The sequence below is a fragment of the Triturus cristatus genome, chromosome 3_1 (assembly GCF_964204655.1).
Source record: "Triturus cristatus chromosome 3_1, aTriCri1.1, whole genome shotgun sequence".
Lineage (NCBI taxonomy): Eukaryota > Metazoa > Chordata > Amphibia > Caudata > Salamandridae > Triturus > Triturus cristatus.
Window position 1 is genome coordinate 217326922 of NC_140583.1, and position 14161 is coordinate 217341082.

At 45.7% G+C, this 14161-nt stretch overlaps 1 protein-coding gene across 4 annotated transcripts in view; it reads right to left on the reverse strand.

The window, feature by feature from the left end:
- TMEM266 (transmembrane protein 266) overlaps positions 1–12515 on the reverse strand; it is a 628375-nt gene extending 615860 nt beyond the window's left edge. For 2 of the 4 annotated variants that reach the window (XM_085643696.1, XM_085643693.1), the window contains exons 1-3: positions 12289–12515; positions 2640–3065; positions 2152–2229 (exon numbers count right to left, since the gene is read on the reverse strand). The gene's annotated coding sequence lies outside the window, so the exon portion shown is untranslated. The remainder of the gene's footprint in view (positions 1–2151; positions 2230–2639; positions 3066–12288) is intronic. The other 2 variants (XM_085643694.1, XM_085643695.1) reach the window with 2 other exon arrangements.
- Between the last annotated feature and the right edge of the window lie 1646 nt (positions 12516–14161).

Here is a 14161-nt window from a genome sequence, read left to right on the forward strand (position 1 = left end):
TACGCGGATGATATTCTCTTGTATCTCACCTCGCCACGGAAGTCGCTCAATGTTCTCTTTGATGTCCTTACTTCCTTCGGGAAAAATTTGGGTCTGATAATTAATTGGTCCAAATCTTGTGTGTATCCTATCTCTGGTGGCCTTCCTCTCTTGCCGCCTCAGCTTCCGCTCCAAATATCTCAGTCCGGCTTTAAATACCTGGGGGTGTACGTTTAGTTGGATCCGGCGGTCCGCTATGAGCAGAATCTCCTGTCTCCGCTCCGGCGTTTGAGGGCGGATACGGCTCGGTGGTGTAAGTTGCCCTTGTCTCCACTTGGTCGCGCGGCGCTGTTTAAAATGATGTCCCTTCCCAGATTTCTTTATGCACTCCAGAACTCCTTCGATGTCATTCCGGCGGCCTACTTTAGGGAAGTGGAGAGTTTGCAGAGGAGACTGGTTTGGGACGGGCGAGCGCGTATCGCTTTGGCAAAGCTGACTCTCCCCTGGTATGACGGGGGAATCGCGCTTCCTGATATTAGACGGTACTATTGGGCCTCCCAGCTGTCTGCCATTAACCATGCTACGTACGCTCCTGGTTTGAACCCGGCATATGAGATGGATAAATTCCTGCTTCCCGGCGGTAATTATAACAGAGCGCTTTACTCTCGATCCGCTGGTAGGACCCTTACGGGCCCTACTAGGATTGCGGTACGTGTGTGGAAGGCGGCGAACGTAGCGATGGGCTGGAGTGAGCGTTTAACGTGTGCCACTCCTTTATTCGCCTCAGAACGCTTGGGAAGCCTCTGGACAACGAAAGGCTTCGAGCACTGGGACACGATCGGCATCAGCAGAGTGGGGGACCTATGGGTTAAAGGTGCGGTTAAATCCTTCGCGGCGCTCCAGAGCGAGCACGAGCTTAGTGAAAGAGAGTTCTTCCGTTATGCACAGGTTCGGCACGCCCTGCTCTCGGTCTTTGGGGAGGGGACCACGGTCCCTGCTTCTTCGCCTCTCGAGGACCGCATACTCGATGGTCACGTCCCCGACAGTACTATCTCCTTGAGTTACAAAAAACTGATAAATAATCGGGCTGACCTCTTGGTGCGTCTTCGGGAGGCATGGACGGGAGATTGGGTGGAGTTGGACGACGAGGACTGGCAGACTGCACTGTCATCCCCTAAGGAGGTGGCCATCCCGGCCCGTCTCCGTCTGGTCCAGCTTAAGATTCTCCATCGTGTTTATGTGACGGGCCCCCGCTTGGTCTCGATGGGGTTCTCTGACGACGGACTCTGTAAGCGTGGCTGCGGGCTCAGTGCCACCTTTCTCCACATTCTATGGGAATGCCGCGAGGTGGCGGAATATTGGCGCCAGGTGCATGATATTATGAGACGAGTCACCGGGGTCGCTCTGCTGCCGGAGGTGCGTCGCTGTGTTCTGAATGTATGGGAGCCCAATGACTATAATGCGGCTCAGGCTCGGTGGGCGGCCTTGGGGAACATGATCGCAAAGAGAGATATAGCGCAGCTTTGGGGTTCCCAACGGCCTCCCACCGTGTCCGTATGGAAGGAGAACATGGACTGGTGCATGTTCAGGGAGAAAACTGTGTATGTGGCTCGTGGTAAACCGGGGGCATGGGGTAGAATTTGGGGGCAGTGGAACGTGTATCGCGGGTCTATCTGTGCTCCCCCCCTGGTGGATACGTCTGGGGTTGCCTCGTCCCCCTGATCCTTGAGGGTTCCTTGCTTCTCTCGTACTTCGGAGTACAGATTTGGTTCTCCCGTGGCCCCCCCCTCCCTCTCAGGCCTCCTTTTATTGACCGCCCTCGGGTGGTCGGGTGTGGACTCCCCCGGCTGTGGTTCGACGCCCATTTCAAGTCGTTTCGCCTTGCTTTTTGTTTTTCTTTATTTTTGTTGTTATTTATATTAAAAGTGTGTATCCTGACTTCCCTTATGTGCAGTCTGATCTACTGTAATATAGCGGAGCCCCTGTGGGCCAGTCATTGTTTTTTGATCTGCTTGACCACTTTAACTACTAGCGGCCGGCCCTGGCGGTTGTAGGCCCGTGCTTGTAACCTTTTCTCTGCACAATAAAACTTTTTTCAAAAAAAAAAAAAAAAAAAACACATACAGGAAAGTGGACTACAAGAATTAGATACCATTTTGCAGTGAGGCTCACCTTAAGCTGAAATTTTGATTCCTTGCAAGTTGGTGCTATGGCCTGTCCAGCAGGTGTCTCTATGGCTTCTTTGGCAACCTAGGTAGAAAATATCCTGTAGTAGGTTAATCAATTGCCATTTTCAACCACGCCACTGCTATGAATTGTCAAAATGAACTAATAATTAATAAGAGCTATCTAGACTTATCTGCCCAAACTGTTTGAAAAAGGTGAAACAAAAAACTAACAGATATTTATTCTAACTTATCATATGCACAACATGTACCAAACTGTACACAAACTTGGCTCAAATGATGGAAGTTTTAATTACCTGTTAAATTATAATCTATTTTAACACCATCAAAATAGAGAAAGGGTACATGGCTTATAAAGAACGACCATCAGTGTTACACATATACCTGCAACTCAAGGCGAATCTATTGCTGCAAGCAGCAAGTTTTCCACAGAAAATGAGAAACAAGGGAATTCAAATGCTGGCAAATGCTCACCTCTGCACCTCCCTGGAATCTGACCAGTTTCACTGTTGCCACTGCTTAGTGTTGGAAGAGGTGTGTAGGAATTCATAGGAAAAGAGAGAAGACAGTTTGCTCCTCCAATCTCAGACCTGGATCACATAAATTCTGCATGAGTCCAAGATGCAGTTACCACTGTGTCTTAAGCCATAACCATTGCCCAGTCGCAGCTGGCCTGCTGTTGCGACAACTGCTCTAGCTAAAATTGAGTTTGGACAGTATAAGGAGACACAGTGCTCCAGTTTGGCTTCACTGACAGTTGGTAAAGGTGCTTTAGTTGCGGTTTGAGAATTGTGCTGCTGGTTGATAATGGTGTAGTTGATCTCCTCTGAGGGGTTGTCTGGCATGAAGACAACAATGTTGTTGGTTGAAGGCTCTATTGTATGGACACATAGGTGAAACCTATCAGTAAACAAAACAGCAGTGCTAGGGATTAGACCAATATATTCATGCCTAATTTTACAACATTCTAGATCACAATCATTTTCTTTCGTGCTAATGCACATTTCATTACAGCATACAATATTGATGGAATGCGTGTTAAACAAGTGCCAATCAACAATAACATGCAATGAGTTGTAGATTAGACTGTCAGGTTAATGTTAATTTCCGTCTTTTGTGGCTTTGTATGCCAGCTAGAATATCTTACAATAAATATATACAACCCACAAGTTCATGAGATGAAACTGAGTGACATTAATTTGTCAAAGTTGTAAAATATAATCAACAGCATTATAACACTGGATGAAAATTAGGGGATATTTATTTCATCTGTCTGATGCATTCCTACGCTCAAGATTTAAGTGGAACAGAGTATGGAGAGGGCTTTTTGTTTCGGCAATGTGATGCAATGAACCACTCCCAACCCTTCCCCCTGTTAGCCCCTGCTTCCTACGAGTCTCAGTGAGCAGGAGGACAATAAGTTTGAATCTTCCTCGAGAGGACAAAACCCCCCACTCCCACAAAACACTCTGAGAGCAAGAGAGTGATTGCCTAGGATGCCTAGCATGCAGCGATCCAAAGTCAAGTGTTCAAAAGCACACAACCCCTATATTTCTTGTAGTAGGATAGAATATTATGAACTGGTTCAATCAAAGCTGACTTTTTTTAGGATGGACTTGCAGGTGTTAAGAAGTTTTACATTTCTAACACCCACCATATCACACAAACAACCATCAGTTACTTAGTTATAAACATTGGTGTCTTACATGGGCAATCCTAATGAAACCAGAAATTTCCAGCACGGGCACCTTTGTTCGAATCATAGAAGACAAGAAACCAATTGCTTGCATAAAAAAATATTTAACTACCCAAAAATTATTTATCGAACACAAAAAAAAATGTTACCAAGAAAATAAGAACAGCTGCTTCCTAATAGGATGATGCAGATACCTATGTCCAGAGCTTACAAATGCAGTAAACACAACTAGGCAGCTAACATCTGTCCATCTTAGTCTTGCCTTCTTAAACGTATAAACCAGGAGCAGCCAATTCCCACTACGGCACCTGATTAAGAGTGGGTCGGGATTTTCCAACCCTTGTGCAAACTCCGGTTTGTGGAAGGGCTGCAATTATGAGTTGAGTGTTATTTAAGGCATACGATCCGGATTACAAGTGGATCATGAACAAGGTGCTATATATTGCACCTCATAAATAACAATACCCCAGGGTACATTATATACAAGGCTCCCTGTTTTCCATTTTTACAGATAGGAAACAATGTGTTTTCTGCCTGCATTTATTTTTAAAAGTGGATGAATACAGAAAATTGTGCGGCTTTTAATATACTCTCCGTGCTGTCTTTCATGAATTGTAGCCTAACTGCTGAGCAGATGGACAGCATGGAAAATTTAAAAAAAACTGGACGAAATTTCTTAAAATAATGGCACATGTCAACATATATTTGAGGGATAATGCGAATATTTTGTGGATGTATTGTTATGTTATATTTGGCAGCTTAAATTGCTGAATCACAACAGACACCAAAGTATGAGTGTATGTCTATCAGCTAAATAAATATGGAAATGTACAGTTTTCCACCTTAATTTATACCCAAAACAGAAAATAAATAAGGATGTATGCAGATAAAATGTCACACAAATAAATATAGATAAATACAGATGGAAAGGTTATAAAAATAAATACCATAAAACTGGAAGCCCTAATTATATATTTAGAGCAATAAATGGAACCTATCACCAGTTTTTCGAGAACAACATGCAGATTTTGGTGCTTAATGCACCAAAATTCCTGTGATACGGTAAATACCATATACCTTTTCTGCTAAATTTCAGATTTAGCGAAGAATTTGGTATTTAACGCATTTGATAATTATCTGATGCGTTAAATACAACCAAACTTGTAAATGTATTGGTCGGAAAACATATCGAACTCCTGAGGCGGAAGCCGGGAGAAAGCGCAAATTGCATTTACTTTTAAATTTGTTGTATTAACTGTATTTTTATCTACTCATTTCCCCCTCCTGGGCACTTGCACTTTAACTACTTACGCTCTGGGCAGTCCCGTGCAGCTGATTGCATAGCTGCAGCGGGCCACAACATCTTCGCCGACATTCCCCAGAGGCCACTGGCCACGCCCCCCTCCAACAGGCCACGCCCCTTCCATCTCCCTTCCTACTAATATTGTGCTTTCCCCGTACGCGAAGCGGACGGGCGCGCCGTCATCGCGCCGAAGGTGCGCCAAAGGCCAGCCCGTCTGCGCCCTTTCGGGCCCAGGGGCCATACCCCCCTGGTCAAATTGTGTGCCCTCGATTATGCTATGACGCTGATCAGATCCTCGCTCTTAGACCTACAAGGGATCATCCGACAGCTATTTTTAATATGCTAGATCAGTTTCCACAATGCTGCCCTCATTGCTCCTTCCATCTGGATATTCCACAACGATGTTGTAGCCTAGCTTCCCGAGTAGGAACTTACTCCCCTTTAAGTTATACCTTCCTCAGCTTGAACTGCCTTTCCCTGCCCAAACACAAACGTGAGATTTTCGATCTCCTCACAGATGAATCCCCGGACGCACTTTTTAATACAGAAACGTGGCTTCGCGATAGTTCCGGACCAGACATTGCAGAAGCCCTCCCTGCTCAATATGCGATTGTAAGGCACGATCGCCCCAGGAAAATTGGAGGCGGTGTGGCAATAATATTTAAAAATATTTATCAATGCCATCTTGATCCTGCTCCGTTAAATGGCTGTGAGGCAGAGTATTTTAAGCTGGCTCTCCAACCTAAAACCACCCTTTCGGGCCTACTAGTGTATCGCCCTCCAGCTAACGCATGGCAGTTACAACTTTCTGAACTCATAGCCTCGGCTCTATCTACATCTAGTAACTTTTTCGTCGTCAGTGATCTGAATGTTCATTTGGACGACCGTAATGACAGTCTGGCCTGCAACCTCATTGCTGACCTTGCTTCCATGAATCTCATTTTATATAACAAGGGCTCCACCCACAAGGGCGGACATCTCCTAGACCCAATCTTTTCCAATAGTATCCATGTCAAGTGTTCCGCGGCGGTGCCAGTCATCTGGTCTGATCATTTCTTAATTAAATTTACCGTCACTAACAATGAGAACACACATACTCACAAACCTGATACTAACACACAGAAAAGGGACTGGAAAAAGTTCGACTCTGCTGCTTTTAATAAAAATCCTAACTGATCTCAAGCCTGGAAATATATTCGCATCCAATGATATGGATGTGATGGCCAGTGCCGCTAATGATTGGCTTTTTGAAGCCATAAATACTGTCTTCCCACTACCCACAAGAAAGGGATAATCATAATCCACAAAGCCCCCGCTCCTTGGTACAATGAGACGCTCCACATGCACAAATCTAAATGTAAGAAATTAAAACGCTTATGGAGGAAAGATTACTCCCTTATATCTGGCACCGCCTATAAAACAGAGCTGAAATGCTATCATAAGGCGTGTGCTACGACCAGGGCTATCCACGTCAATAAGACTATCAACGAAGCAATAAATAAATCAAAAACTCTGTTCAACGTTGTAGGAAGGTGGATATCGGACTATGGTTACCCCCAACTTTTTGCCTAGTGTCTAGCTGGTTTTTCGACTTAGTTAGCCTGAGATCCTGCCATTCAGGGTCTCAGGCTGTCTGCTCTCTGTTTAAAATGGACTCCATGTACCCTAGGTACATAACCAATTGGTAAGGATCACCTTATTGGACCCCGTACAGTGTACCCTAGGTACCCAGGGCATAGGTGTACCCTAGGTCTCCCAGGGGCTGCAGCATGTATTATGCCACCCCTGGTCTGGCCTTCCAAACAGACACAACTGGCTGATCACTCAGCTGGGGCAAGGTCGTGTAATCACCCCTTGCTTAGATATAGTATGCCTATATCTACCCTTATATATAGACATGTGTACCTATCAGTCACTCCTATGGCAGGCCTTAACAATCCTGGAGGCAGAGTGCTTGGTAACATGTGAGATGGTGCTCTAGCATGAGCTGAGCCTGTCTGCAGCTTTCGGAACCATGTCCTTATAGCTGTTCTATGATATAGCCTACCATATACTCTTAAAGTGCCTTATAATCTTAAACGGTTATGGTAACTATGGTTTGGCTTTATCAAAACATGTCGTGTAAGGTGTCTAACACTTTGGAATAATACCCCCATACCATTTCTGGGGATGAGGATATTATTCCTCCCTTCTAGAGGGAGAGACATGTTAAAATCCTACTTTACTGTTTAACTTTAACCAAAGCCTCAGCATCACAAAATGAATGCTGTTGCCACAGACACGAGTCTGACCTGCTGCTGGGAGTGATCCCGGCCAGGCAGGCTTGGACAATAGGTTTCCTGCTTGGGGAGGTGCTAGCACCTCCCCGGACAGACTTTAGTGTATTGGGCAGGGAGGGCTGAAAGGAATGAGACATGCCTGGGGCACACAAGGTGTCCCATGCATAGTCCAGTTCAAACCGGTGCTGGGGCACTCCAGCCCCAGTCCTGGCGCGAAACTGGACAAAGGAAAGGGGGTGTAACCACCCCCCTCCCAGGTCACACCCATAAGGCGTGACCTAGCAGGTAACCCAGCCCCCCAGATTAGTATAAGTGTGGTAGCTGGGCCCCAGGAGATTAGATTATCCTGAACCTGCAACTTGAACAGAAACTCTGGACCTTCGACATTCGACGAAAGAAGAAGACTGAAGAATCTCCCTTGTGGCCAAGGAGTGGCTACCCTGTGCAAACAGGCACCATCAAGAGACTACCCTTTGCTTTGCTGAAGTTCTACGAGGGACCGACTGCAGAGCCCGACCAGAGCCTTGACTTCCAGACTTCTCCGACCCTGATCCACATCCACAGCCGAGCTGAGATCCGTGGAGGCGACGAGAGACGTGGGACCGGCTACCTGGGAAAAGTGGCGAGTATCTTCCAGCGCAGCTTCTGAGGCACCCTCGAAGTTGTGCACCGGGGATTGAGAAGCCCCAACCCCAAGCACCATCTGCACCGAAGATCAGCCCCCCACACTGCACGAGTCCTGCGTGGGGCCCTTCTGCATTTTCCTGCTTGCCGCGTCTGTCCGGTTGCCTGCCCGTTGGCTAGTGGCCTTTGTGACGACACACCTTGAAATCTTCACTGCTGGTTTGGCTCCTCCAGACTGGCTCCCGCTTCTTTGCAAAAGAGAAGCACCCCAGACCTTCCTGGTCTGCACCAGAAGCAAGTCCTCCGTTCTTCGTGGGTTCCGCTTGCCAAGGCTTGGTGAGTCCTAGTTCGACTTCGACGCCGCCGACAGCAAGAGCCTTCGTGGGACAGCTCACCTCCTGGTCCTGGTCGTCCTCGACGTCTCCTGGTACCCGTGGCTGCAGCGACAAGCTTCACCTTTCACCTGCAATCTTCACGACATCGCCTGGTTCCTTCCTGGTTCCACGTGGTCACTGGCTAGTGACCTTGACTCTGTCCCTTCTGCTTGCAGGTATCCTCTCTTCTTGATCCCAGCCTTGGGATCCACCGGACACTCTTCACTGACTGCCTGTCAGCAACTTTCCTTCAGGCATCCATAGAAGTCCACGACGAAACCCGACGCAAGTTCACACCTATGCACCCGCAGCCCGTGGGCTAGGTAACTTGGGTACTTCGGTGCTCACAAGGGTAGTGACTATCCTAGGGTCTAGTTTCCGAGTCTCGACTCTCTAGCTGCTTCAGAAGTGTCCTTAAACTGTTAATTTCTAACTGCTAGTAATTCTATTGACTTTTACGCATTACGCGTGAGTGTTTCCACTCTGCACCTGAATCCTGTGGGCCTCCCACTTCCTAACTGTTGCTAGTGTAGTGTAGCCCCAGCGATTCCCTAGGCCTAGGCCTATCCTATTTCCGTGACAGTGGTCCTTATACCACTTCTTTAGGATATGGTTTGCGTGGCCCCTAGGGCCTAACTGGATTACTTACATGTGTGACTTAATGTATGCTTAAATAAGACTGTGTTGTACTTACCTCTAATCTCATAAAGAGTGCTGAGGGTTTGACTAGAATAAATACACTTTATTATATATATATATCTGTTGTGGTGTCCTTTCATTTGGTATTCAAGGGATTACATATGGTATCACAGCTGGCTTCACATGCCATTCAGAGTTTAGCCTAAGACTGCTCTTGTCCATGCTACCACTAGGATAGTTGGTCTATAAGGTTGACTTTACAACCAATCACCATAAGGGTTGTTTGGACTGATATAAGGTGTACACTAGAACTAGTGACATCATACATCAGGCCAACTTCTCACAAACGTGGTGAAGGAGCTTGCTGGTTCACAGACCACGGCAACACCTCCCCAGTTATCCAACACGAAATGCGATGAGCTTGCCCAGTACTTTATTTCCAAAATTACGAATATACATCAGGACATTTTTGCTCAAAGCAACTTAAATGTTTCCGCGACTTCTCCTCAGACTAGGGAAGAGGCCGTCAACTCGTTGGTGTCATCTTCGCCTCAACTGTTGTCCTGGCCTGATCTCTGCACGGAAACTCTCTCAGAAACATTGAGCAAAGTCAAGTCAGGATCCCCGCTGGAACCTTTGCCCGCCCCGATACTACGCTCTCTGAATTCTTCACATCTTTCCACTATTTGCAAAATGTTAAATCACTTGCTTGATACTGCAACCATTCCCAGTTGTTGGAAGCATGCTATGGTCACCCCGCTCTTGAAAAAGCCGCTGGCGGATCCTAAGGTGACCGCCAACTACCGTCCCATCTCTTTACTACCGGCATTTTCGAAAATTTTGGAACGACACATGCATGTTCATCTCTTAAAATTTGTAACAGACAATAGCCTTTTGCATCCATCCCAGTCTGGATTTCGCCCCGGCTTCTCTACGGAGACGACCCTTTTGGGCGTTACAGACAAGCTGCGCTTGCTCCTGGATCGAGGAGAAACAGTTGCGCTGATCCTACTTGATCTCAGCGCAGCTTTTGATACTGTGTTACACAGTATCCTTCTCAAATCCCTCGCTGCCATCGGCATTGGCAATAAAGCCTTGGACTGGATCGCATCCTTTTTGTCTGACCGTACCTTTCAAATCTTTTCCAAGTCATCTTCCTCAAAGAGCTACTCATCCCCCCATGGTGTACCCCAGGGGTCAATCCTTAGTCCTCTTCTTTTTAATTTATATGTCACACCTTTGGCTTATGTTGCACAATGTTTTGGTCTAAACCTTTACTCTTACGCTGATGATTCACAAATTGTTTTTTCACTATCTCAAATTGATCCCATGGTTCCTTCCCCTTTGCAAGCAGGACTCAGCAAAATATCTGGATGGATGAACTGCAATTTACTCAAATTAAATGGCGGAAAGACTGAGGTCCTTGGTAATAAACCCGACCTCGGGAACCTAAGACATTGGCCTACTACCATGGGTCCCCTACCAACTCCATCTGAACAAGTGCGAAACCTGGGAGTAATTATCGACAGAGGACTATCCATGAAAGATCAGGTCAACAAAGTCGCAGCCACCTGTTTTACCATCCTACGATGGCTACGTAAAATCTTTTGGATACTCCCCAAAAACACCCAGAGATCTGTTGTGAATGCCTTGATAACCTCGAGATTAGATTACGGCAACGTGCTCTACCTGGGGTCTACCAAGGCCGTCACACGGCGCCTTCAGCTGGTACAAAATGCCGCAGCTCGGCTTCTCTATGGCTGTCGGAAACGTGACCATATTACAGAACGCCTGAGAGAGCTGCACTGGCTTCGTGTTGAAAATCGTATAAAGTTTAAAGCTTTGAGCTTTATGCATAAGATCAAAATCGGATCAGCTTCCCTCTATCTTCAGGCCCTTGTCAGCCCCTACCTTCCTGCTCGCTCACTTCGTTCCTCATCCCATCATCTCTTCAATGTACCAAAGTTTAAACTCACCAGAATGGGCGGTGGTTCCTTTGCGAACTTAGGACCCAGACTGTGGAACTCACTTCCTTTGGCCATTCGGATGGAAAACTGTCATATGCGATTTCGCAGAGCGGTGAAAACCTGGCTCTTTGATCTCTAAATCTTCTGCCTGATGTTGTTGATCTGTCTCTTAGCGCCGGGAAACCCTCATGGGTAGCTGTCGCGCTCAATAAATTCAATTAATAAATAAATAAAAACAACAACCAACTCATAATCAGACCCCCCCGTAATTACTGGGTACGTTAAAAATCTCACTCTTCCTTATATTTCAATAGGTCATGCCTGTCTAAAGTGAACAGGGGAAAAGTGTTAACTATTAACTGTACCATGCAGATTTTAGAGTGTTAAGTTCCGAAATCCACCTGTAATTCCCCAAGAACCCAGAATAGACACTATTTATCACACTCGATAAATAACGTACCCTAAGGTATCGTTAATGTGAAAGTAGATAAATAGCAGAGCAAGGGGTCTCCAACCTTTTCTGTAATAAGAACTTGTAATCAATGAAAATCATACCAACCTACTAATATTGTTAGTGTTAAAATGACCACAGAAAATAAGATAACATTAGTGGCATCCTATACAAGATTACCAGCAGTGATCAACTATGTGCAGGGTTGCTAGCAATGATCACATCAGTGCGTCAGACAGGGTTGGAAGAAGCAATGTTAAAAAAAAGGGGGAGGGGGGGTCTTTGTCAATCTGAAATTCTTTTCCATGGGTAATGCACAGTACCCGTAACTGCATAGCCTGTGGCACCAATACAATTAGATTACTAATAACTCTCCACAAATGTTACACGCTTTATCGCTTAAATACCAACTTAAAATATATTTTGGAAAGTCAACTATTTTGTCCAAACATTAGCTTATGAGATCTGAGAATACACACATTTCAATTTCGGTGTAGCTATATTAAGTCAGTCAAGCAAAACTTCACATTTAATAAACTGAAAAGTACGTAGGGGAGCTACCGCGGGTAAACGGATACCTAGTAAAATCTCACGAGCTACTAAGAAAAGACGGACTGGACGAACTCGCAATCAGAGCCTTTGACTGCTGATAGGAGAGTTAATTCCAATGTGCGAGGTCAGAGACGGGGGCCTAAAGTCCGCGGTACAGAGGATGCGGAACCACAGGGACAGCGCAGCCCCGCCCCCGCACAACGGTAGACATGCCCCCGAGCAGAGGAGCCACACTCACCTCAATCCTAGCCTCCTGGCCGCTGGCGCAGGCCATGGGTGGAGAGTGCAGGCGAAGAAACGGTCAGGCCAGGCAGGAGATAAACCCGAGACCTGCAGCGCACAGGAGGACCCTACGGAGGTGATAGAGTCTGGGCCCAAAGGCCCGGAGAAAAGCAGCTGGAGTGCGGGATGGAGGAGATGCAGGACGTGACGCGCTTGTAGCACAGATAAAGCCCGGGTGGCTTACCGCGGCTGACAGCGCCGTAGGTTGAGCCAGAGCGAGGGGGGCTCTTCAGCGCATCAGCGGTCACGCGCTCAGCGCGCTCTTCTCCCTAGGCTCGCCGCGTGCCAATTGCACCGCTTGCTTAATAGACGGCTGTTTAGCAGAGTAGACAAATTTATTGTTTATGTCTGTCTCTCCGCCGTTAACGGGAGACGTGCTGTAGTTACAATGCAATTAAATAATGCTTTATTGGCGCGACATGCACACATGTGCCAAAGACTGGTTATTTACAGAATGTATTTTTTTATATTGAGCTATCAATTGTCATCTTAGAAGTAGGTAAGACACAAGTGGTTTATTCTGTTTGTTTAGTGATATAGTGGGGAGCAGATGTAGCCTCGTCTAGGGCGGTCAACCTCTGAGCTGGGGAACCGGGTTCGGATCTCGGGACGCGCAAAAAATGTATGTGTCCTCATGTAATTTAACTGGTGCTTGTGTAAAGCGCTCTAATACCTTCGGGTCTAGTTCGCGCTACATAAAAATCAGTTACAATTTTTTTTAAATAGGAGCCATACCTAAAAAAAACTTTGAGATAAAGTTACTCTAATTTGGCCTTTCTCTTCATACATAAATTTGGTTCTAGATTTTGTTTAGAATAATAGATTATTCTACCTATTTTCTTTCTAAGCCAATTTACCCAGTAAGAGTTAACAAGCATTCTCTGGATCCAAGCTGGACACAACTAATATATTTTGTTTATACGGGTTCTTTTTGTTCTTTAATAGCCACACTTGGAGCAAATGACAAAGATCATTTGTTCAACCTCTAGTATAAACTGTTGACACAAATTAGTATTTTTGACATCTTACAAAATGTCAGGGTTGTCTCTTTCTGGTAAATTACCTACAGGTATGATGCATTTATGGACAGAGACCAAGAGCATTCCTATTTCAGAAATATGCTAAGCAGCATCCTGGGTATCCACTCATACATTTGTTTGTCATTATCATTTAGATCCAGCAAGGGTGGTCGGTTTTGAGATGCCATGATTATTTTCTGTTAGTGTTCCACTGCATGAACAAGGTATTTATAGAAGTGATGGAGCTTGTTCCATGCCCTGTGTGCATTAAGTTTTGAAACATTTAACAGATGTTTATGGTTAGTATTTCATCATGGAGTAAGGACTGCGACAGTGATGACTTGATGAAGAGGTGAGGCTAGTAATACTGGTAACCTTCTTTACTCTGAATCAGGGACTTCTAGAATCAGTCCTCCAAACCTCCCTTGTCCTCTTTCAGGTTCTGCAATCACCCTATGGTTGGTATGATGAGGGCTTTCGGGAGGGTTAGTGTGGTTTAGAGGAAATAGTAGAAGAGCTAAAGGAGGACAAATCAATACAAAAAAAAGAAAATACATATGTGTTAGAAAGCAATTGGATGCTTTTCTCTCGGGTGAGGGCTTCCAATCAGGAAAGTAAAAACCTTGGGTGTAATCAATGATTCGCTCTCCTTGTTAGATCAGGTTAAAGCTGTCACTTCTGCTGCTTTTTATACCCGAGAGTAATTAAAATAATTCTCCCCTTTATTCCTAGCAACCTACAGAAAACAGTAGTCACCTCTTTAAACCAGATTGGTCGCACACTGCTACACCTACCAGGCGTGTTCCCCCA